General features: G+C 41.8%; 1 protein-coding gene and 1 long non-coding RNA gene across 3 annotated transcripts in view; one reads left to right on the top strand and one right to left on the bottom strand.

Annotated features, from left to right (window-relative positions):
* The window catches only part of LOC139750200 (uncharacterized), a 139,723-nt gene that overhangs the window by 98,459 nt on the left and 17,266 nt on the right, over window positions 1-23,998 (bottom strand). The window lies entirely within an intron of this gene.
* The window catches only part of LOC139750198 (uncharacterized), a 71,107-nt gene continuing 57,078 nt past the window's right edge, over window positions 9,970-23,998 (top strand). The window contains exon 1 of the mRNA XM_071664623.1: window positions 9,970-10,092. The gene's annotated coding sequence lies outside the window, so the exon portion shown is untranslated. The remainder of the gene's footprint in view (window positions 10,093-23,998) is intronic.

Here is a 23,998-nt window from a genome sequence, read left to right as displayed (position 1 = left end):
TCTGATGGGAAGGGGAACACTTTGGGTCTCTGGGACCCACTTGTAATTCTCCTTTGTCAATGAACTGCACCCACCTACCTCTACATATGTACCCTTCACCCACACTCTCACTGACATGCTTCATATATACATATTCTGAATATAAATATTCTAAATTGAAAACTAGGCAATAATAAATAAATCATGTAACCGTTTAGATACAAAATAGTTTACAAAAATTGAACAACAACGATTGGACTTTAAACCATATTATTCATGATAAGCAAATTTACAATGTTTTTCAAGTGCCTGAGGTAGAACACTTTTATGGATGAGATGCTTCTGTCTAGTGATAACGTGTGGTATTAATCATCTCTGAATTCCCCAATCTTACAACAGTCAAGTACATAATGCTGCAATGTCTGATAGTTAGTCCACTAAAGACCCTGTCCATCTACCCCATGCATTTTCAAAGGTAATGTCACACGTTCCAGAAGTATTCTAGGGCCATGGGGTTTTAATCTGAATCAAGCGAGGCACTGCAGGAAGCAGCAGCTGCCTGATCGAGTGTTCTGAGCGCCTAGTACGGCCATACAAAAAAATTAATCTCTCCTGTACTTACGCTTCTTTCCAGCCAAGAATTCGGGCTTTCTCCTGCTTAGAAAGGTATGAACCAACCATCTTGAAACACAGGCGGAAGACATAATCCGCCTAAAAGCTAAATCCCAAAATGACGTGGCAGCCAAGAACGGTAGAGAGAACAACATTTCTCCAAGATAGCTTGGGGCACAATGAGGCGTCCAGATGTACGATGATGTTACCCTCAAAGCGTCATATGCTTGTACCCACAATAAACCTTGCCCGTGTATCGCCACTGAAAACATATAGGGGCGGACAATATCTTAACGTGGACACTATATTTCTGCTGGCGAAGTCTACATTTCATTTGTACCCTATCAACAGGAGGGACAAACTCCCGAGGGCATCTGTAGACCAGACTGAGACAAGCAACAATGACATCAACGTGACTACTGATTCTGTCAGTGAAGCCGTATATTGTACAAGAAAGTCGGAGGTCTTCCATCTTTCGTCTCTTCCTCTTCCAATGACCCTTTCATGTTTAAAAGTCAGGTCTACAAACACTAGAGGAGCTCTGATTAATTTCTCATCTATCTTATTTTCCTTTCACCCGAGATAACTAAGACTATGTTGGTAGATATGGCTCTCTGCTTACGTTGATAACACTACATCTTAAGCCCAATAGATTTCGTTCACATTCTCTTGGATGATTGCTTTTAGGCTGCTCACATAAAGACCTAAGTTAGTCAACTGCGAGTATTCTTCTAATCACAAGCTTCTATAGTCTTATCATGCATTATGAGCCCCAATATGTGAGGGAATCCAGAGAAACTACATTCTACCATCAACCTGGATAATTTGTTATACCTGTGTCCCGCAAAAGACGCCGAGTACATTTCAGTCGTACTAAAGGGGGTTTAATCCAGTTAGAGTGAAGAGAATCACTGCAACAATTATCACATTTTCTTTGTTTTTAGGGCAATAAGAATATGAAAACAGTTCCGTTTGGAGTATGAGTTTCAGTTCTAGTCAGGAGCCATCACTATGTAACAACAGCACTGCTGGCAGCCGCAGCAATTAAAAACAAGAGATAAGGTGTTTTTGACATCCCAGCCATCTTCAACCAAGCGATCTGACCAAAGGGCACACACCACTCGCCGCTCTGTGTAAAAACATTTATGTAAAAACGACGGTGATTAAAAGATTATATGTAAAGACACGTTTCGACACAGTGACAAATGTTTTTCGTCAGACAAAGGTTTAAGGGAGTAAAAGGAACGTTGGGGTTAATTTCAACGGTTGACGCTGCCGGCCAAGTCAAATGTTGACGCTGTCGGCCGCATGATGAGCGTGTACCGGTACTACGATGTAACCTAGAACAAAACGATATGAAATCTTCAATGTGCTAGCCTGCACTTTGCTCACGTCAAAGGTCATGCTATCAAAGCCCAAGGGTCGTATCGTCTTGCTTAAGGGGGGACTGAACTTTTGTGTTCAGGAGGTTAAGAATGTGACATATCAAATACACTAAGTAATAGATGTGAGTTATACCAACAGAATTTACACAGACAGGATGTTAGCTACAATGCTAGATTTTTTCTTTATCCACACCCACAGATAAGCCAGGGTTAAATGCAGTATCCTCCTCGCCAATTTGCTCGCAGAGAGTCATAATAAACCTGAACAAAGCGAAGTAGCCTCGTCAGTGTCCAAAAACGGTGGAGCGTACGACGCCTCGTATTCCATTCATTCATAACATGATAGGCTTGCCCGCCACCACCACCACCACCACAATATGTTGAATAATGGAAGGTCTGCCTCGCACACGGTATGTTGTTTTGATGACAAACAAGTCCACAAACCTACACTTTTTATAAATCCTGCAGCCTGATGGCTCAACACCCGTTCAATTTTACTTTTTAACCAAACCTGAAATGCAATGGAGCCATGGGACCACTGGACTTGACCAAGACATAGGAGCATTGAGTAGCCTCCTAATATGCTGCGTTGTTTACTGAAAATCATGACACATTAAGTGTTGTTAATCCCTTGCGCAAGATGGTACAACCCTAAGACTTGAGGGTGACCTTTGACCCGAGGATAAGACAGAGCTTAAGCCGTCATACTAAATTCCCAAGAGTTATACCATCGTGTTTAAGGCTCCTTAATGCCGTATTTATGGCCTTTAACTTAATTCTCATGTATTAATACACATGACAACACTGGAGTAACGCCATGCAGAGTTTACAGTAACACGAGTAACGCCATACAGACAAGTTAAAGTAACCCTGGAATAACGCCATACAGACAATTCAAACTGTCATACTTATGTTTAACATGATACGGAGCTGCTGTGAAACATATTACAATTTGTCCTAATATTACATTTAAATAATAAATCCATAAACTCTCGTGTATCAAAACTGCTGAAATAGAAACAAATGTATCATTTCCCTCCAGATATCAAAATGGTGCACTTAAACTGTACTTCAATACTGTAAACATTTGAACACTATCTGACACTTCATAATCACCAACTACTTTCAAATCACCATCTTGAACATTATTATCCCGCACATGGAAGTCAAAAACGAAAACCAAGTCATGCATCACATACGCAATACCTCCTCGTTCTCCAACAAACCGTCGCTGTGAGAAATAACTACGTGGGCAAAGAGCACAACAAAAAAAGCTATTTACTCTCAAAAAAAAAATGTACAAAAAAAAATAATATCCTTGACATCAGATGCACTCTTATATAGTAACGAACATGGTGGACTTTTTTTTTTTTACTCTTCATGTGGCTGAGGAGCATGTCAGTGAGAGGTAATACCTACCAAAAATAACCCCAGTTTCCACGACGGAGCACGTGCAACTTCCTGGGCCTTTTACGTAATGCGAGAATAATCCACGTTTAAATCCGTCTCTAAGACTAGTAAATCCAATAATCCCAATTTAAGCCTTCCCTTAAGTGATCATCTGGGTTATTAATACTTTCAAGAAGATGTACTTGGGTATACCTAATAGAACGACAGACAATCAAGCAAAAAGTAGAGATGTTGTGTTGAGGTTTGACGTAATCAGCAAGGCGTCAGTGACGTAATGGTCGTCTTGCAGACGTGACATAACAATGTATTACTATCTTAACACCGACCAGACAAACAACATAGTATCAACGTTAAATGAAAAAAATACATACTTTCACATAGACAACAGAGGCGCAATCAACACGTCTCAACTGAAAAATTATAACTTTTCCATGGAAACTTCACAGACTTTTCCGTTAAAAAGTCTGAATTACTTCATTGATGTTAAAATTCGAAGCCCCTAAGCGCTTGAAGCCATCTTAACATTTTTCAAAACTTTAAATATCAAACAAAAAATCACTTTAATCCCACAGGTTCAACACTAAACAAGACAACGTATTTGTGTATATGAACCTTTCCAATCCTGTCAATTCACAGAAATTCGTTACACAACCTTTTATGGCTCTAACATTACGTCTACGACCAATGAGAAGTCTCAGACAGACCTGCCCTTTATGATAACACCGGCAATATCTTATCGCGACGACCTCCATACGTAACCCGGTATCCCGAAGAATGGTTTGAAATACGGGGGAAATAAAAAAAAACAAAAACCCACACCGTCCCATCACACATATCTGGGAGTTACGTAGCGAAGACGACCCTCGTGGTTCTCCCCTAACGTAAATGCGTGTTAAACCTAACGTAATGCGATGCGACGTAGTGTAATCCAACCTGTCGCTTACGCAAACCAAAATCTTCTTGTGGGAGGGATGGAAACCCGTAATCACGTACTTTGCCTGCCAACACATAACGGACACAGCGTCCCTTTAAGCCTACGTACGTAGTTTAGCACACCACGCGAGGTGAAACACTTGAAATATTTTCTCTCTCTGATATTCTATAATCTAAGATATTACATAGTTTGTTACATAAGATAGATATTCATTGATACGATAATAGTACGAAGGTCGCGAAGCGCTGTTGTTATTATCAAGGCTTCGTCACCGGCCTCCTGGGGGTGACGTCATGCGTCAAGGGCGTGCGCGAGACTGGAGGAGGGGAGAGGAAGGAAGTGGGTCGCTGCTTAGGCTTGTGCCGCTCAGAGGGAGAACGTGCGGACCATGTCGTAAAACACTGCGTCACAGAACGAACGTAATTCGTATGTGTATTTATGTGTAGATGAAAATATTGCTCAGTAACAGTTGATTTTCATATAGGAAGTTCCGAATATGGGTCCGGAGTAAGACTGGTAGTTTACACACCCATAAGGAAGGGTTTACTTAAACTTATTTCACAAGTATATAAGTTGTGCAGCTGTACGATCGTCACATAAATAATTAGGGAGGAAGAGATGACGTTAAGGTGTTGTTGATAGAGGAAATTACCTCAATAAGTAATAACGGGAGCGGGAAATTTTTCATTTACTAATATGTTAAGACACTTTCATAAAAGTACGTTATTTCTTGAAGATAATTAACGTTTATGGGCGAGTGCAATAAAGACTTGGTAAACAAGTAAGAGTAAAATAATGGTTGCCATATAAGCGAAACAAAGACTGATTATAAACGCACAAGCGAAATTAACTAATATCTACGATTGTTCGCACTCACTCTGGGTTGTTAGGTCTGTTCGGTTTAAGTTATATACAGTAAAAAAAAAAAAATTCTTTGAGGATTCGCTCAAGACGTGCTGGCGAATGGGGAATATGACTTTCTCATACTTTAATATTTTGAATAATTTTTCCTTTTTCTTTCCTTACGCTCTCTGTATACGAACTCGATGAAAAAAGAATTTCTTTTTTTTTAAACTATCAAACAATACTCAAATATATAGCTGCGCCCATGTCCACAACTGCTTTTCGTTTAGAGAGGATGATTCATATCCAAACATTTCAGCAAATACTGTATTGAGTCATACTACTGAACTCAGAGCTCACTAGAGCTCACGTCTCTCAACAGGACTGGAACTGTAAAAACGACCCATCTTGGATGGTGGTCGTGGTCACCAGAGACAGCCATAAAAAACGGCACCGCACAGTTTGTTTATTTACAACTAGTCCCGTAGTTTCAGAGGACACTTGGTAGGTGACAATCTTAACCTACGGACAGCCCAGCTCGGCCTTCGGACATTCCATGTTAACTGTGGGACCAAAGTCTCGGCGAATACATCGTTCGTTAACTCTTACGTTCACAAATGTGTACTACTAAGTTCCCCCACTCATAATGAAGTGCGCTACATGCACTGATATATCAGGACGAAACTCATTTCTTGACTTGGTGCAAAGGATTACAAATGTATCGAATCTTTTATCACGCCCTACACTTACGAACAGTGGGACAAGGTTCGCGTGTCCTCGTCACACATATAGTGTGATGAGCGACCTTGTCTGGCTGATGACAGGTTGTATGGGCACAGGCCAGCAGCAGCAGATCCATATATATATATATATATATATATATATATATATATATATATATATATATATATATATATACATATATATACATATATTCCTATGAGTCCACGGGGAAAATGAAACACGAATATCTTGATCACGCGCAAAATTGTGATCCTTTCCAATATATATATATATATATATATATATATATATATATATATATATATATATATACTTAAGCCTCCAGTCAAGGACAAAAGTCCACATCAAGGCCATGCCTTAACTGAAATATAGATAATTATGAAAAGGAAAAAGAAAAAACATAGGAAAGTATTCATGAATGTTTTGAGAAAGTGAAAGACCTGTCTACTGATCTGTGCCAAGTCATAGTTATTGGGAAGAACATGGGAGTTGCCAATGGCCACACAATAATCATGCGACGCAGCAGCTTGCAGAGCACTGCGTGGTCTCGTAAGTGGTGGGGGCACACAAGCAGCCAAGCCTCGGGAGCAGAAACCAAAGTAATATTTATAGAAGAGGGTAAGGTCTCTATGGAAATGTGTTAAATGACAAACTATCATGATAAAAGACTCAACTGCTTACACTGTGTAGAATATTCATCTACTTGTTTACATCAATATATAACATTCCTCATACAAACATCAGTTACACACTGCCATTTCCGCTCTGGACATACCCATCACTTCGACACTAAAAACAGTTTTAGTGTGTCGCCAAAACCCACGATGCAACTATCATAAAAAAAAAAAGACAACGAGCACTTGCTACTAATTTGCCCCGCACTCTCTGCACAAAGATGCACACACACATACCAATACTTTACGACCTGTGGACGTGGCCAGGTACATGAATGCTACAGGAGCCTCATTAGAATAACAGGGACTCCTGGGGCAGGAAATATGTATGTAAAACAGGCAATAAATGGTCCTAAAGCTACTCACGGATGAGTTCTCACAATACGACAGGGAAAAAATAAAATTATTGGTACGTCTAATTAAGATGGGCTATGGTGGCCAAACAATAATGTGATTATCATGACAGCTGACTTTTTCAGAGGGGGAGCTGACGGCCGGTACAGTACTAAACCGACAATGGCTAAAGCAAAACAATTTCCATCCCTAAAACCGATTTTTGACGAGTTTTTTTGAAATATTACGAAGGAAAAAAAAGTATTGTATCCCACTAATCGGATGCACAGCAACCAAAAAGTATCTCTAACCGTAAATTTCTTGAAATTCCGGTGACTAAAAATATCCATCGATACCTGCGTAAATCGGATACGAAAATACTTTCACGTTCTTGCAAAACAAAAGAACAGGAAACCACATTCCTTGTTACTGACCACTTCAAAACAACCGATAATTTGATCGGTTATCCTTGCCTTGCGTAACAACGGTTTAGGCTTATGAGCGACAGGAACACATCGCTTGGTCAGTGTCAAAATATGGCCCTCACTGGCCTTGGGTCTTCCTCGACTTAAAAATAATCTTCGATCAGTATTTTTGAAAAGCAAGATGACCGTGTGTCTGTGCGTGTGTGTGTGTGTGTGTGGCTCAGCAACATCCGAATGTGTGGCACGATACGGGTCATCTACCAGCCACTTCACAGACATAGAGAGCTTAACTGCTTTGAATCACTTGGAACTTCAGGAAAGACTGACAGACTCTTTCAACAGAAACGACTCGATTGAGGTAAAAGTTTTACAGGAGAATAATACCCGCAGGCAACAATCGTTTGAGGAAATGAGGATAATGAACACCTGATGAACTATATAACACGTAACTAGAAACAAGCTCAGTAGAGCGTCAGGCGTGCAGCAGACGGAGTCAGTCGGAGCCAAAAACGGCACACACAATCCACAACAACAACACGCAGACGGAAGCTCAGGTACATACATGCATGCAATATCCAGCAGCCTCGTCGCTACCACAAATAAACAACGCAACAAACCACAACTTCTACAAAAAACAACGCAACAAACCACAACTTCTACAAAAAACAACGCAACAAATCACATCTACAAAAAAAAAAAAAACAACGCAACAAACCACAATCACAGAAAATACCGTTCTTCATCAACCGGCAAAGACAATTGGGTAACCTTCAAATCCAAAATGGATTTGAATCAGGCGTCTCGGGTATCAACTAATATAAGTGGTACTGACAATGGTGCATGGCGATGGAGTGAAAAGCTCATGGAGGTGAACGAGTTACAGAATCACAATCATCACCCGTGCAGTGGATCGAAGAATGACCGTGGAAAGAGAAAAAGTTCATGAGATGAGAGAGTTGCAGGACGCAACAGACATTTCAATGAAACATGAGGCAAACACATTCGTCGTATGATTTCTCTATCACTCGTCGAAATCTGTTTTTCCGTGCATCAATACATGTATATTTTCATGTCTTCTATGACCTGTCTTTTTCTTTTAACTGCAGTAATTAGACTTATCTAAGTTTGTCCTAAAAATCCTGTTTCCCTTGTAATCTATGAGGGTCTGTTGATAGATATATATGCCTTGTTTTCATTGGTTCGGACGAGCAGGAAACAGGTTGCATGTAACACTGTATAAACATATATCTCTGTTGATTTACTACTACAAATATTTTGACAAATTGTTTTCACTAAAATTCGTGTTTTGACTATATTTGCACGTGACAATCTGTTCATGTAAATATTTTGTTAATGTCGGTTCGGACCAATTCGAAACAAGTTGCATTTAACACTGTATAAACATCCCGTCCTCAGGGGAGACTCTCTGATTTTAAAGACTGTGTTGAATATGTTCTTTAAAGGTTCTTGTTTTATGCATACTGTGATCCATTTTTCCCATGAAATATTTCAATTCTTACTGTGACCTTCCTTTTACTAAAATCTTGTGTGTGAAAACTTCCTTGACTCATGTGATGTTTTCCGTTCATGAAAATGTCGTGTTTTTATAGTAATACATTTTATACAAACACCTTATCAGTGTAACTGTTCAAATCATAAATAAATAAATGCTGCACTATCTAAAATGCAGATTCTGTAACGTAATTTAAGGAGCAATCAATGGAAAGAAAACGGTAACTGCAAACGTAAGGGAAAACTTGAGTACTTGCCATTGCAAGCATAATTACTAAAAGCATTCTGTACTGGCTAAGAAAAGAACTTGCAACACACGTACATCCATGAGACTGGGACCTTGACGGAATCTGTTCATGAGTCACTTCACTGTGCAAGTCTGAATCATTCTCTGTGATCTGTAGGAAGTTATTACCGTGCCTCACGCGCGCTGGATGCCACTTTCTCCTCACTTCCACACACAGGTCTCCAGCATTTGTTCAATGATTCACAAGTTCCTTGTTACTCTCCAAGTATACTTCCCGATGGGGAACTAGCTAGGTTGGACTCTCTTCCTAAGCCAATATCGACCCAAGTCTATTCCGCATTTAGCGTTTTATATTTCCTAGACAGAGACTAGTCGTGCTTTTATTCAATTCGTGGTGAAATTTACTTTCTCAACCATTTTTGTTCTAATTATATGAATTCTAAGACAATTCCTTCTAGCATCTGTCTTCGGACTTGTGTGGTAATCTGTAATCTAATCATTTTGCTCTGTAATCACCCAAATTATATATATATATATATATATATATATATATATATATATATATATATATATATATATATATATATATATAATATTAGTGTGTTCAGCGATAACATACGTAACAGTATCACACCAGGCTAAGGCCACCAACTTCGGTCGCTATCAACATACCAAGGCCTCCCTCAGTACATGCTACAAAAATTACGGTGTTCACCTCTCCTCTCTCTCTCTCTCTCTCTCTCTCTCTCTCTCTCTCTACCCTGTTCACCGCACATCACCACACTCTCACCGTCTCAAGGATGCTCCCATGACGAAATAACAGTCATTGACCATTTGGAGGCCACATCGGCCATGTAATGTGGAGGTGAGGTTTGCATGGTGGGGTTGAGTCAGTGGTGGAATCGTGGGAGGGAGGGCAGTGAGTGGAGCAGCCTAGCTCACAGCGGTACACGGACGCTCTCGTTGGGACCTTACATGGCCTCAAATGGTGACGGTAAGTGCTGGATACTGTTTTAAACTAAGGTGTTCACTTGCTGTAGCCATAAACTGTAAACGTACAACGACTCAGGATCTTGTACAGTAATTTCAGAGTGTTGTAAGAACAACAAAGAAGTGGGTTGCGAGGCCATTATATTCCGCATGCAGCTTTCACTAACTGATTTCCCCCTCCCCATGTTATTTTTTCCCCTAAGAGTTACGCTTCCAGTGAACCAAAAAAAGAAGTGTATTTTTACGAAACGGAGTGGGTTAAGAAAATAACTCATCCAGGTAATTTAAAGGTCAAGGAAGCTATTTTAAAAAACTGTGTTGGTCGGCTGCTGATCATTAACGTAACCCAGTTTTGAAAAGTCTCATAGGCTCAGGAACCGCGAGCATTCCTTTCGTCCTCCAAATCAAGAAAACCCAAAATAATGTACTAACTTCGCATCTTCATTACATCCAATGCTACCCACGAACAGCAACGAAATTACTTTACCTAAGAATAGCCATGAGGAGGAACAAAAAAAAAGAAAAAAAAAATACCCAACACTTCAAGGCGATGACGCTTTTTCGACCCCGAAATGAAGAGCAGTTAATATTTTTTTTTTTTTGCAAACTAGAAATCTACGACGCCAAAAAGTCTTTTTGAAAACCATAATTGAAATGCTGCCTCCGAGTCTATTTTCGGTTCATCACACAAGGCGAGTCGGAGGTTTACTGTCATTGGCATTAGAGTGTAATGTTCGTCCCTCCCTAGAGGTTGCTCGATATATATGGGTACCTGGCTTATGCAAGGATAATATATACATATTTCATACTTGATCGCCGCTTCCCGCGTCAGCGAGGTAGCGCCAAGAAACAAACGAAGAACGGCCCACCCACTCATATACACACACACACACATATACATAGACATATACATACATATATATACACATGTACATAATCACACTTGCTCGCCTTCATTCATTTTTGGTGCCACCCTAGCCCACAGGAAACAGCATCACCACCTCTTGCGTCAGCGAGGTAGCGCCAGGAAACAGGTGAAGATAGGCCACATCCGCTCATATCCACATATATATATATATATATATATATATATATATATATATATATATATATATATATATATATATATATATATATATATTGTTATTTATACTTACTCGCCGTCACCCGCGTCAGCGAGGTAGCGCAAGGAAACACAGGAGGAATGGCCCAACCCACCCACATACACATGAATATACACAAACTCCCACACACGCACATATAAATACATATATATTTCAATGTATACATACATATACATAAACAGACATATACATATATACACATGTATATATTCATACCTGCTGCCTTCACCCATTCCCGTCGCCACCCCGCCACACATGAAATGGCTCCAGAAAAAGACAAAAAAAGGCCACATTCGTTCACACTCAGCCTCTAGCTGTCATATATATATATATATATATATATATATATATATATATATATATATATATATATATATATATTTCTTTCTTTCAAACTATTCGCCATTTCCCGCGTTAGCGAGGTAGCGTTAAGAACAGAGAACTGGGCCTTTGAGGGAATATCCTCACCTGGCCCCCTTCTCTGTTCCTTCTTTTGGAAAATTAAAAAAAAAAAAAATAATGAGAGGGGAGGATTTCCAGCCCCCCGCTCCCTCCCCTTTTAGTCGCCTTCTACGACACGCAGGGAATACGTGGGAAGTATTCTTTCTCCCCTATCCCCAGGGATATATATATATATAAGGACTAAAACTCCCTCTGAAATCAGTGCTTGACCAAGCCTTGGGGGCTTGCGTGCCTCGCGGAACGCAGAATCATCTAATCATCAGGCGTCTAAGCGTTGCCACATCATCTCATGGACAAAAGCTGTCGTTTTGCATAATACAATATCTTGATAGGCTAAATCAACTCCATCTAGAACTAAATTTAGAAGGCTCCTCAGACATTTTCGTAGATTGAAGACTCTGGAGTTTTTTTTTTTGATACATTTTTGCATAAATGATTCCCAACATAATTTCATGGATAAATAAATACATCTTATAGAATAAATTATTGATACAATGATCGCAAATAAGATGAAAATCAGTCCCTAACATAATACGAATTTTGTTTTATATTCGCAGTTTACCGCGTTAGCGATGTATAACCAGGAAAAAAATTGGCCTCATTTGCTAACATAACATTTATCTAGTTGTTACAATGTATAATGCACCCAAATCATAGCCCCGCAAACATTTCCGTGTTTCATCACGGCCGCTTCGTATGCCCTGGTTTAGTTCAATTACAGCACGTTGCCCTTCATATATCACATCACTCCAATTAACTCGATCTCGTGCATGCCTTACAACCTACTGCATGTTCAGGCGTACTTGAAGATTCCTGGTACGGAAAACACAGTCATCACATCGTAATATCAAGTTTAACTGTATCCCCCAAGTTACTACTACCGATATTATAAATGACTATAATGAAAAGCAAGTTTAAAGTTATCATGATCATTAGCTAGGGCAGCCAAACGTGTAAAACTGGTGCAAGAGACTTTTCAATCTATTTCTTGAATAAGGATCAAGATAACTGGATCAGTTTCTTGGTAATATTTCGTTTAACTAAAGTCCTCTGACCGTGGTCATATGTGAATTGTGATAAGAGATTCTGGGCGGTACGCTCTGCACTCAAGGTTCATAGAACAAAAGGATGTGTTACGGGCTGTGGTGTGCGCATGTCCGATGGAGTATGGACAACTGACGTCACATATCTTACTCGTCAAATGCTAGGCCTACATACCATACCTCTGTGCGTATTTGACGTTTGCGTACGTACCTAAACCAAACCAATGAAGTATATTAAGGAGTATATCTCCCTCCACTTCACCATACACAAACTAGTCCACAAACAATTTAATGTAAGAAAATCTCATACGGCAACTTGATAACTGGGCCTTAAATTTAATCTTTATCAACAACGAAAATCCATTTCCTGAAGTTTTCCATTCCTAACCCATTCCACTTCCCTTCCTCTGCCTACATGAGTGAGGAGGAAGAGGACAGACGGGACGAAAGGGAAGGGAATGTCATCAATGCCATGGCCGACACTTTCACATATGCAGCCCACGACTCTAACATCAACCTTGCTCGAAGGAGGCGTTTAAACAATAAACTCTCCAGGAAACGACGTAAAATATGTAACAGTAACATTCAATATTGTGTACATTACGAGGTAACATTCCCATTTGGTTATCCAACAACGCTGCACTAGTTCTCACTAGTGACGCGGGGGTCTGGCGCGTACGTGCTGCGCCGCATCTACGGAGACGGTTATATAACCGACCAGCCTGCCGGAGCAATACACGCGCGCACGCGCACAGGCGTAGCAGACGTACGTTCTAAGCTGCGCGTAACTTCCGCGTCGGCTTCCACGAGCCAGCTCCTGGTCAAGAGAACGCCATCACGTAAACACGCCTGACCCATATATAAACCATCCTTACTATAATGCTATGAAAATCCCCCTCTTTTTTATGATTTATGAGTTAGATAAGCAATAGTTCTATGAATCCCTGAAGGTCAGTGGTTCGTGGGCTATATATATATATATATATATATATATATATATATATATATATATATATATATATATATATATATATATATATATATATAGAGAGAGAGAGAGAGAGAGAGAGAGAGAGAGAGAGAGAGAACTGGCTTAACCGTACTATGAAAAATGGGAAGTGCGCTTAAATACTCTAGATATGGTTTTATATTGGTCTATATGATAGATAATGTCAACCAACGTGCAGGATATGCGCGTTGCGTGAGGCAACACTATGTGACTCACATAAGTTTAGAAATAGTTATCAATTTTCATAAAATGATAATATTCGCAAAAGCAGATGATGCAACCGTTCAATTCGAACAAAGATAACTATATTATTACAAGTGATTATCAATATAATTAACTCCACCTGATCCCCTATACCACCCAGTCAGTATTACCACAGTCTGATCCCCTACAACACCCAGTAAGTGTTACCACAGTCTGATCCCCTACAACACCCAGTCAGTGTTACCACAGGCTGATCCCATACACCACCCAGCGAGTGTTACCACAATCTAATCCCATACACCACCCAGCCAGTGTTACCACAGACAGAGGTTTTCCGCATGACTAACACACATACACCGTAAAGTACGACTCGTGTTTTCCTGTGTCTCGCAGCTGGAGGTAAAGGTTTACGATTTTTTAGTCCCCTCTTTGGCACCCACAGTGAGTGTGATCGCATACCTACCCCATGGCGAAGTCATAGGAACCACAACAGCGAGTAAACAAACAGTGTGGTGATGACGTAAGGTGATCGTCTCACCTCTGGGCGCGCCCTTCTCTTTCCCCTTTTAACACTTGGCATTCGTTTACACTCTGCCTTCGTGCATTCGCATCTGCCTGATTGATCGGTACGCTACTCTTAACCCGTGTCTCTACTGGAGTGAAGCGTAGGTTATTTGCACGGCAAGAAGCAGGATGCATGACTCTCTCTCTCTCTCTCTCTCTCTCTCTCTCTCTCTCTCTCTCTCTCTGTTATTGCATTCTATTAACTTTAGTATCTTTTTTTTTTTACTTTTGAGGTTCGCTCCAGTCACGAACATCAAGTCACAGCGTTACTTGAAATACAGAGGAGGTTCAGAAGAGACAAGGGATAGTATATACGAATTCTGAAGGAAGTGAGAAGCCTGTCTTTTAAAATGTGACAGATCAGAGTTACTGGAAAAGACATGAAAGTGCAGGGGGAGGGAAAAGATACAGTTATCAAAACGGCCCACTACCTGAATACACTGTATGAAGAAGGAATTCTACACCCATGCCTCCCCTACGCCCTCTCTCTCTCTCTCTCTCTCTCTCTCTCTCTCTCTCTCTCTCTCTCTCTCGTCTACAATATCATACAACTTCTTACATTCATGTATGAGCGCTCTCTGCAGTAGCCATGTCTTCATTCATTCAATTACTTACATTCACCCACCACTGTTATACTATACGGGCATTTCACCTCTTTATTCTACTTTCTTGCTTAATTTCATGTTATGTCCTCTGCTTGCTCTATCCCTATATCTCTCGAAGGACTGTTGAACGTCTAAATCATCAATATATTTCATGAATTTGTAGGCTGGGGTCAGGTCATCCCTCACTCTTCAATCTTCCAAGAAGTGCAAATTCAAAGCCTCTTGCCTTTCGCTGTGACTTGGCTCTCTCTCCTTCTTACGGTATCATCTCTGTAGCCCTCCTCTGGACCTTCTCTATTAGCTCTGTGTTTCTTTACAACAGTGACCAAACTTGAGCAATGCGTATCCTAGCTCCGGCCTCATGTAGGATACGATCCGCTTGGGAAACATTTCCTTATCCATAAACTTGAGAGCTATTCTAATATATGCAATCAGACAGTTTTTCTCCTTATCTACCCTCCCTCCCTGAGAATCTAGTGACACAAGAGGGTACGATGTCGACTTCCTAAGTCCTTCTCACAGAGAGAATCCTACAGAATCCTATACTGATTATCCGTCTGGGAGAATTCCGCTCGTGGGACTTCATCACTCCTTGTTCTCCCTTATCTAAAGACACCATGGCCCCCACTTCTCCAGGCGCTCATTCAGCTTCAACGCTGCGCTGCAATCACAGATCTCCACGCCCCTTCCAAAAATAAATATACAGATAAACAAATAACCCAATAAGCACTGAACGAACGGACTCCAAACTCTGTATTAAACTTCATCCCACCAGACATATACACCCATTAGAAATCACACTCTCCAGACACACACGGCTCACTCTCCCGTTTGCTCTCTGGACATCGACACACACGGCTCACTCTCCCGTTTACTCTCTGGACATCGACACACACGGCTCACTCTCCCGTTTACTCTCTGGACATCGACACACACGGCTCACTCTCCCGTTTACTCTCTGGACATCGACACACACGGCTCACTCTCCTGTTTACCCTCTCAACATCACCCATCACAACAAACATCGTTTCAGCACATCCCAAGATCCATCATGCCCACGAGGCATCATCGACCACAAACAAGAGAGCGAGCAACTACGACTCACCTGATCTGCACTTTCAACCAATGAGACACTCTCGCATAACGATACCTTATGACCTGTGGTCCCGAGCGGTGGACGTGGCCAGCTTCCTGAGTGCTGCAGGAGCCTCATAAGGACAGAAAGGGACTCCCGGGGGAAGGAAATAGATATATTAACCTATGGTGAGTAATGCGCATGATCTAATATTCCCGGATACCATGTAGAGTAATGAGACACAATAAGTCCCGAGTGTCCTTTCGTGTGTTTTACATATCATGGTGAGGCTAGGAACCAAGGTTCCTACCAGCCAAGGTTCCTCAATGATCTCCAGCATTTCACTTACACTCTTTCTCACCTTCAGTCAGCCTTACCTGCAACACCACGTCAGATCCGATCACCTTCAGTCAGCCTTACCGAATGGTGAAGCGTACTCTCATCTAATACCCGATCTTTTTTTTTTTTTTCTTTTTCTTTCAATGGTACCATTATGGCTCGGTACTTGAAGGTAATACCAGCACCCGGGACCTCAACGGTACGACACTTGAGAGTCACATGGTCTGGCCCTTAACCTGACCCGTAGGAGGGATCAGGTTAAAGGCCTGTCTGTCATACTCGTGAGTATTAGACTCGTACTCAAGGGTCACAGCTTGGTGGTCAAGGGAGAGAGAGAGAGAGAGAGAGAGAGAGAGAGAGAGAGAGAGAGAGAGAGAGAGAGAGAGAGGGGGTGGCACTGTGGCGGTCAAGGGGGGTGGGTGGGGGGGTGTTAGAATATCGACCTTATGAACAATTCTTCTACGGTTGTGTTCTGGCCACAAGTTGGTTAGTCTAACGCCCTTAAGTCCGTCTCAAAACAAAGGTTCATGCAAGGTGTGTGTGTGTGTGTGTGTGTGTGTGTGTGTGTGTGTGTGTGTGTGTGTGTGTGTGGCGTGTCTTCGCTCGCACGCATACTAAGCTTACGAAGGAGCCACGTCTCGATTCTAAAGATGGTCCGAGCCTGGTGGCTGAGTTGGCAGACCCTACTCAACACTCACGTGAGTATTTTTTTTTTCTTTTACGAGCTTTCCCAAGCACTGGTTAGCAGCGGTCTCATTAGATCCCCCCGCTTCATCAACAAGCCAGTGTTCCTTAAGAGACTTTCCCATGCGCTCCGTCCATTTCATCCACTAAAACAGACCTGAGAGACTTATTTTTTTTTCTCTCTCTCTCTCCCCTTCTGAGTTCATCCGTGAGACTACATGTTTGATCAGCTCAGCTGTCTCTACACTTTCCGCCTGCACCTGCCTGCATATTCTTGCTCCCTCATGCAAACTCGCTGCGCGGTTCAAATTCTCCACCATACTCCGTAGTAGCACCCATGTGTTACGTGATTCATTCCCCATCCCTCCTCCTCCTCCTCCCTTTACTAAAATCTACCAATCAAGATTCACGATTCACGAAACATTCGTTCCTGCTTAAGATATACGGATTTCCCTCGGCCATTCGCCAGTGGACTTTGTCTCTGGTTGCCTGGTGTAGGCACCGTGACCTACCCGAGTACACACAACGAGCTCTTGGGTATACAAGAGGTGGTGTTTCATTTTGGCAGAGGCGGAGCTAGGAGGAGGTAGACCCTCCTGCCTCAACACCCTCGAGTCTCACAACCAGCTCCCAGGAATACACGAGGTGGTGTTTCATTTTGGCAGAGGCGGAGGATGGGAGGAGGCAGACCCCAACACCAGAGGTTACTTCCGCAATGGACATTGTACAACAAGAGCTTCTAAAACCACAGCGCTTCTGATGGGACACAAGTCGCTCTCGTAGAGGTGTGGGCACAGATCATCTGACGGGACACTGGGCTCCTGAGGTAATATCGCTCTTTCGAGAGGACCTTTACGCTTATATGAAGCTGCCGAAAACAAGTCACTCTTAAAGGGACACCGTTCTCCCCTCCTCCGTCAGGAGCACCGCGCCCCTAGTGGAAACATGTTTCTCATGGCAAAACAACGCAAGCCGATGATAACATAGCGGGTTTAGAAAGCCCAAAATACTCTTTAGGGGACGTTACACAACTTCAGGATAAGATGTTCGTCCAATAGATGCATCATTATGTGAAAGGCTAATACAGTCTGAAATACATAATACATGTACATGACCTTCTTACAGTCATAAAAGTAACTTGCGAAAGTGTAAAGTGAAGCCCACAGGATGCAACACAATTTGACGGGTAGGGTTACAGCTAAACTAATTCATAATTCACTAAATATCAAAATCAAACGTGGTTAAGCAACAGGTGGGTGAGTGTTCATCATGTTCCATCCATGTAGATGATATGGTTACGACTAATCAAGCTGAAATGAATCCCTCATATCAATGTATTACATATGCGTGATACACAATCCTTGATCATAAAAAAATCATATCAATTCAATAATGTGATGTTTACTATGTATGTCTTAAACTCTACAGAGCACACACACAAAAAATTATCTTACATAATTCAACCTATGAGATAACGAAATAACGATACTGGTTCAAATTTACCAACTTATCATCAATACATTCGAGAAATGAAGACAATTATAGTCATTATGCTTGATACGGTTCTCTGTTTAAAGGAAAACAACTAATATATGAACACTTAACCTACTTAAACACGTCCTGGAACCTGTCCACTAAGGATGAGGTCAGAGATCAGGCTATCATAGCTAAAGGTCGTACAATCGTGTTAAAGAAGTTCAACAAAGAAAGAGAGTAACAAACACTTGCAGTTCAACCTTGAACGGGAGCATTCCGGCTGTTAACGGATTCTATAGGCGAACAGATCCCATATCTGTCTCCTCCTTGCAACCCGGGAATAAATCAGACTTCACAAAGTTCATTATTCAGGTACGATGTTTCGAAAGTGTATTGACGAGAGAGAAAAAAAGATACCCACATGCACATCAGGGTGAGGAGCCGTCATTACAATATCACCAGATGTAAATTGGCGCTAATGTTCCATACACATTATCTACAGACTTGACTACTGTCGTTATCATACTGGCCAGCCCAGTCCTCACCTCCTTCAAGTGGTCAAGTAAACAGGATGCCTGCTAAACATGCATGACAATATCCTGCTTACTGATGGCTCCTCACGGGCCAATGGTGAAGCAGGTGTGGTGGGGGTGCTCATGCCGTCCTTTGCGCCGACAGCTTCATCCAATCCATGCAACAGAGAGAGAGAGAGAGAGAGAGAGAGAGAGAGAGAGAAACCACTGCGTTTCTTCCAGTTCCACCCACTGCCGAACTGTACAGCACATATTCTCATGGCACTGTGGTACACTGGCCTGGCCTGGATCCCAGTTCATGGCGTAACCCAAATCATCTCTTGCAAAGCTCTGAGAAGAGAGCGCCGTGCAAGCTCCCCTTCCCTCCCATTATTCACTACCAGCTTGATCAAGCTCATAAAAAAATGAATTCAGGACTTAACTCGTTCATGACGCGAAGGATACTCCTCTTGAAATAACGCTTCAGGTGAACAGTACTTAAACGTTATTTCGTTCACGAATCATAATGGTTCCATCTCGTACGAGCAAAGGCATTATCTATTCGGGCACTTCTGGATTCTTAATTAGTAGCCTTAAGGTAGTTTGAATTCTGGGTTGACACTGACATCTTGGGACGTTTGGGATTATCATCTGGCAAGAGATGTTGAGTGCTTGCGTGCCTCCGCCATTAGCAGGGCCACGCAGGACCTACCAAGCGACTACGTCGCATTACTACTGCCACTCGAGGGTAAGGGTGTTACGATGTCTGTTTCTTCCTCTGCGCCGCTAAACTTGAGGTTCTCATGCCTCTTCGAGCAGAGGACACCAGTTCCTTTTCTAGAACTCAAGTTTTCCACTTCCTTGTAACTTTTTACATTATCTCATTTGTCCTCTTGTGTTCATTGGCTCGAACCCTGGAGTCGACGAGAACATCTTTTTTTCCCCAGGTGATCAAAGCCTCTGTCACAGATATACCCTGCTAAAAAAAATGTACTTAGCATGATAGAAGAAAGCAGATGGACCTTCCGTGTCTCTTAAGAGTCTCAATGTTTCTTAAAAGTATGAAGTGATCCTGAGGGAGCCTTAAGTATCCACGTAGCATTCTTCCCTCAGGAGTCGTGAATACCTTCATGTTACCTCTAAAAGGTTGCCTCAGGGACTAACGTGGTTACTTTACCGAGATTCGTACCATGATTGTGGGTTTACATCCATCCTTCAATGGTGGGGTCCTTGGCAGCGTCCGACTGCGTTGCATCCATCCTTCACTGATGGGGTTCTGGGTAGCGTCCGACTGCGTTGCATCCATCCTTCACTGGTGGGGTTCTGGGCAGCGTCCGGCCAGGTGCAGGAGGCAGGGTATCCCGCTTGTTGTTGCTGTCCTTGGCAAGAACAAACCCTTGGCTCATGCCTTACACAAGCGACGCCAAGATCGTTCTCCGGCCATGAGTATATGATTCCCGTGTTTAATCCCATGTTGCTCTGTCTGTATGTCTCCCTCTGTGTCTCTCTCATTCTCGTTCTTATCCCCTAGTGTCTTACTCTCATTCTTATCCTCTCGTGTCTTTCATATATTCTCCTTCCGTGTGTCCTGTTGGCTGAATATGAAGATATGAATGTATTTCTTGACTGTTGGCTGGAGGGACAGGGTTTTAAGTGAATAATTCTTGAGGTATATAATTCTTGGGAGTCAAGAAAAAGAAAAAAAAAAGTTACGAAGCAGAAAATGCGTAAATGGGGAAAAGAGTTTCAGGCTTAAGTGACTTCACCGTATTGTGGACTGGGGTCTCTTTCCCCTTGAAAGTAAGCATTTGAAATCTAAAATAAAAACGTGCTAAGCCGCTGTTTATAGTTCGTTTTTAGTAATCCTTTTTTTCTCTATGTACAGTTCTCCTTTTGAGGTTTCCAAAGCCCTCTCACCTTCGATCCCAAGTTCCCCACTTTTTAAGTCTCCATCTGTAAATCTCTCGCTACCATGTTTGTGTTTTCCTTAATCAGTCTGTCCTTCACAAACTTGTCTCTCTCTCTCTCTCTCTCTCTCTCTCTCTGTCAATCCTTTACTACTCTAACCTTCTTTATACCTCTGTTTCCAACTCATTTCCGTATTCTCTTCTATAATTGTATATAGAGTCATCTTTCGACCAACTGGCTTCCCACTTCCTCACTATTTTCAGTCTTATCGTCTTTCTAAATTTTCTTTACTGTCGATCTTTAGTCAGTAGACCTTCCCACTGTTTCTCCTTACTTCCTCGTCTCTGTTTCTCTTCTTTTGCACGCTCCTACTTCTTGTACGTATCTCTATCACCTGCCTTGCGATGCATAGTTGTCCTGTGTGTGTATATCCTCTGTCTTTATACATATATCTCCCGTATGTTCTTCCTTTCCATCGTGTGTGTGTTGCACTGGTATCTTAACGCACCTGACTGATTTGTGCCAGAATCACCGGCAAATGATTGTAACATCCAGTCTATTTTGGAAACCACACATTACGGATATAGCTAAGTCTGCCCCTAAGAAAATGGAAGTCCTGTTTATATGAAATTTCTTCTAAAAACACTTCTTGTATGGATTACTGCTCTCACACCTGGGGTAGTTCTAGCTCTGCACTTGCTTGACAGAGTCGAAAGCGGTACGACAATTAAACTCTACAAGGCTGATTTCAACACTTAACCCTCTTGCACTACGCAGAAATGTTGGCTCATTTTCTCACTTATATAGGTATTTGGTGCTAGCTGCTTGTGTTCCCCCACCACTAGTTACATCAAGCAATACTCAGCAAGCTGCTGCGTTACTGGATAACTGTGTGGCTGTTAGCAACTCAAGGGTGGGTCGTTTTGATAACTGTTCCTTTCCATACACCTCAAAGCTTTGAAACTTTCTACACTCTCATGTCTTTCCCAATAACCGTGAACGAACACATTTCAAAAGGCAGGTTTTGCACTTCCTAAAAAATTCGTTAATACTTTCCCTTGTTTCTTATTTTCCCTTTTCATTAACCTCTACCTATTTCAATCAAAGCCCGGCCTCAATGTGGACTTCTGTCTGTGACTGAAGCCTCCAACGTAAAAGAAAGTAATTGCCATTTAAGGAGAGGCTTTAGGGACTAGTGGCACACTGGCCTACCTGAAGATGTTAATCGCTTAAATTGTAAAATTTGTGGCTAAAGGTTTCTAAACAAACCCTGAAAAAAAAATGCCAGCACCTTACTGTCAATAACAAGATACCCGAAATTTTGAAAGTATATCCACTTTTCGCATCTAGTCGGTGAAGTTTACCATATGAGAGACTATGCAATGTATGTAACGAAGCTTATGTAATGAACAATTTTTTTAACACCCTATGTAATATCAGCCCACTAGGGGGGGGTCTGACAAAGACCCTTTGTGACCCTTGTAATCCTTCAGCGATACCGCTCCACAGGATGAGTATCGCATGTTTACCAAATGGCGTCCTAGCTACGTCTCTTCGTTGTGAATCAACTGACTGTTATATTTCTCTCTTGAGTCCCCTGATGTGATTATTACACGAAATTGCGCTTGGAAACTTATCGTGTTTAATTTTCCCTCTGCCAGTGCTAATGGCATAAGTCAAATCCCTACTGGGGTATCTAGCGATAGCACTAGGATTCCGTTCCTTTATCAAAGAGTATTGGATTGAAAATGAAATTGTCAAATCCTAGCAATATATATTTTCACGAATTCTTATTTCCCTCCCAGTAATTACACTTCACTGCAGAGGCCACAAGTGTTCCATGGACCAACACCCTTCTGGTTACTTTTCCTTTGTTCTACTTTACCTACACCTACCTCATCAACATCGGCAGTTCCAGAGATTCTCACAAAAAACACATGACCAGATCTTGTACGGAGAAAGAACCAAAACATGTTGACATTCCTTCGTGACACGCCAACTAGATCAGCTTGTCTTGTGACCTTCAGAACTAACATCCTGCTCAATTTTATCTTTATTACTCGCTTGTTTTGTCTGTGCTACTCATCCTTCTGTCAACAGTACTTAAGTCTTCCCCTACGTCAAAAAGTCAAATTGTTGCCAACACTGTCACAGTAGATCGTATGGGTGTGTGTGTGTGTGTGTGTGTGTGTGTGTATGTGGTGTCTTACATAAGCCATGTACATGGCCTTGACAGTTTATCACACACCGTCCAATGTCTAACCAACGGTACCGGAGCTAATATCAAATATGCTGCACTATCGTGGTACACTCGGAGAAAAACTAATCAACAAGTTACAAAATCTAATCAAAGTTACAATCAACTCGTCCCAGTTCGTAGGCCGCAATGTGTTCTTGTGTTTTTATAAATTCTTGTTTTTCTTTCTGTCTCCCCTCCCGCATTCCCCTCCTCCCCCCAAACACACACACATCTCCGCCAGTCTAGACTACAAGGCCAAATACGACACACCCCCGAGTCTTCCTACACGAAGAGCTTGCTCATTGGCTGAGCCAAACCTCCGCCTGATGCCGACCAATGAGAAACAGCTGCTGAAGCAAGTTATTTTTGTGTACGTTACTACCTCGCCGGGAAATAATTTCCCTCTATTTTCGGAAAGGACGAGCGTGACATCACGAAACTGCACCTTCGTGGAGTAAACATAAATATAAACAATACACACCCTGAATTAGTAGTGTTCGAATTAGTTTGAAACGGACAATGCTATATCTTTATGGATGGGTATCTGGCAATAACAAAGCGATGCGAGTTTTTAATAAGTGTATAACCCTACGATTGCTCATACCCCCTTGAGATTCCCCGCGAAACTGGCCTCGCAGAGGTCAGAGGAAGATACACAACCCGTTA

The sequence above is a fragment of the Panulirus ornatus genome, chromosome 9, assembly GCF_036320965.1.
Source record: "Panulirus ornatus isolate Po-2019 chromosome 9, ASM3632096v1, whole genome shotgun sequence".
In the NCBI taxonomy this organism is placed as follows: Eukaryota; Metazoa; Arthropoda; class Malacostraca; order Decapoda; family Palinuridae; genus Panulirus; species Panulirus ornatus.
Note: the sequence above shows the minus strand (reverse complement) of the source record. Positions and strands in the feature narration are given on the sequence as shown.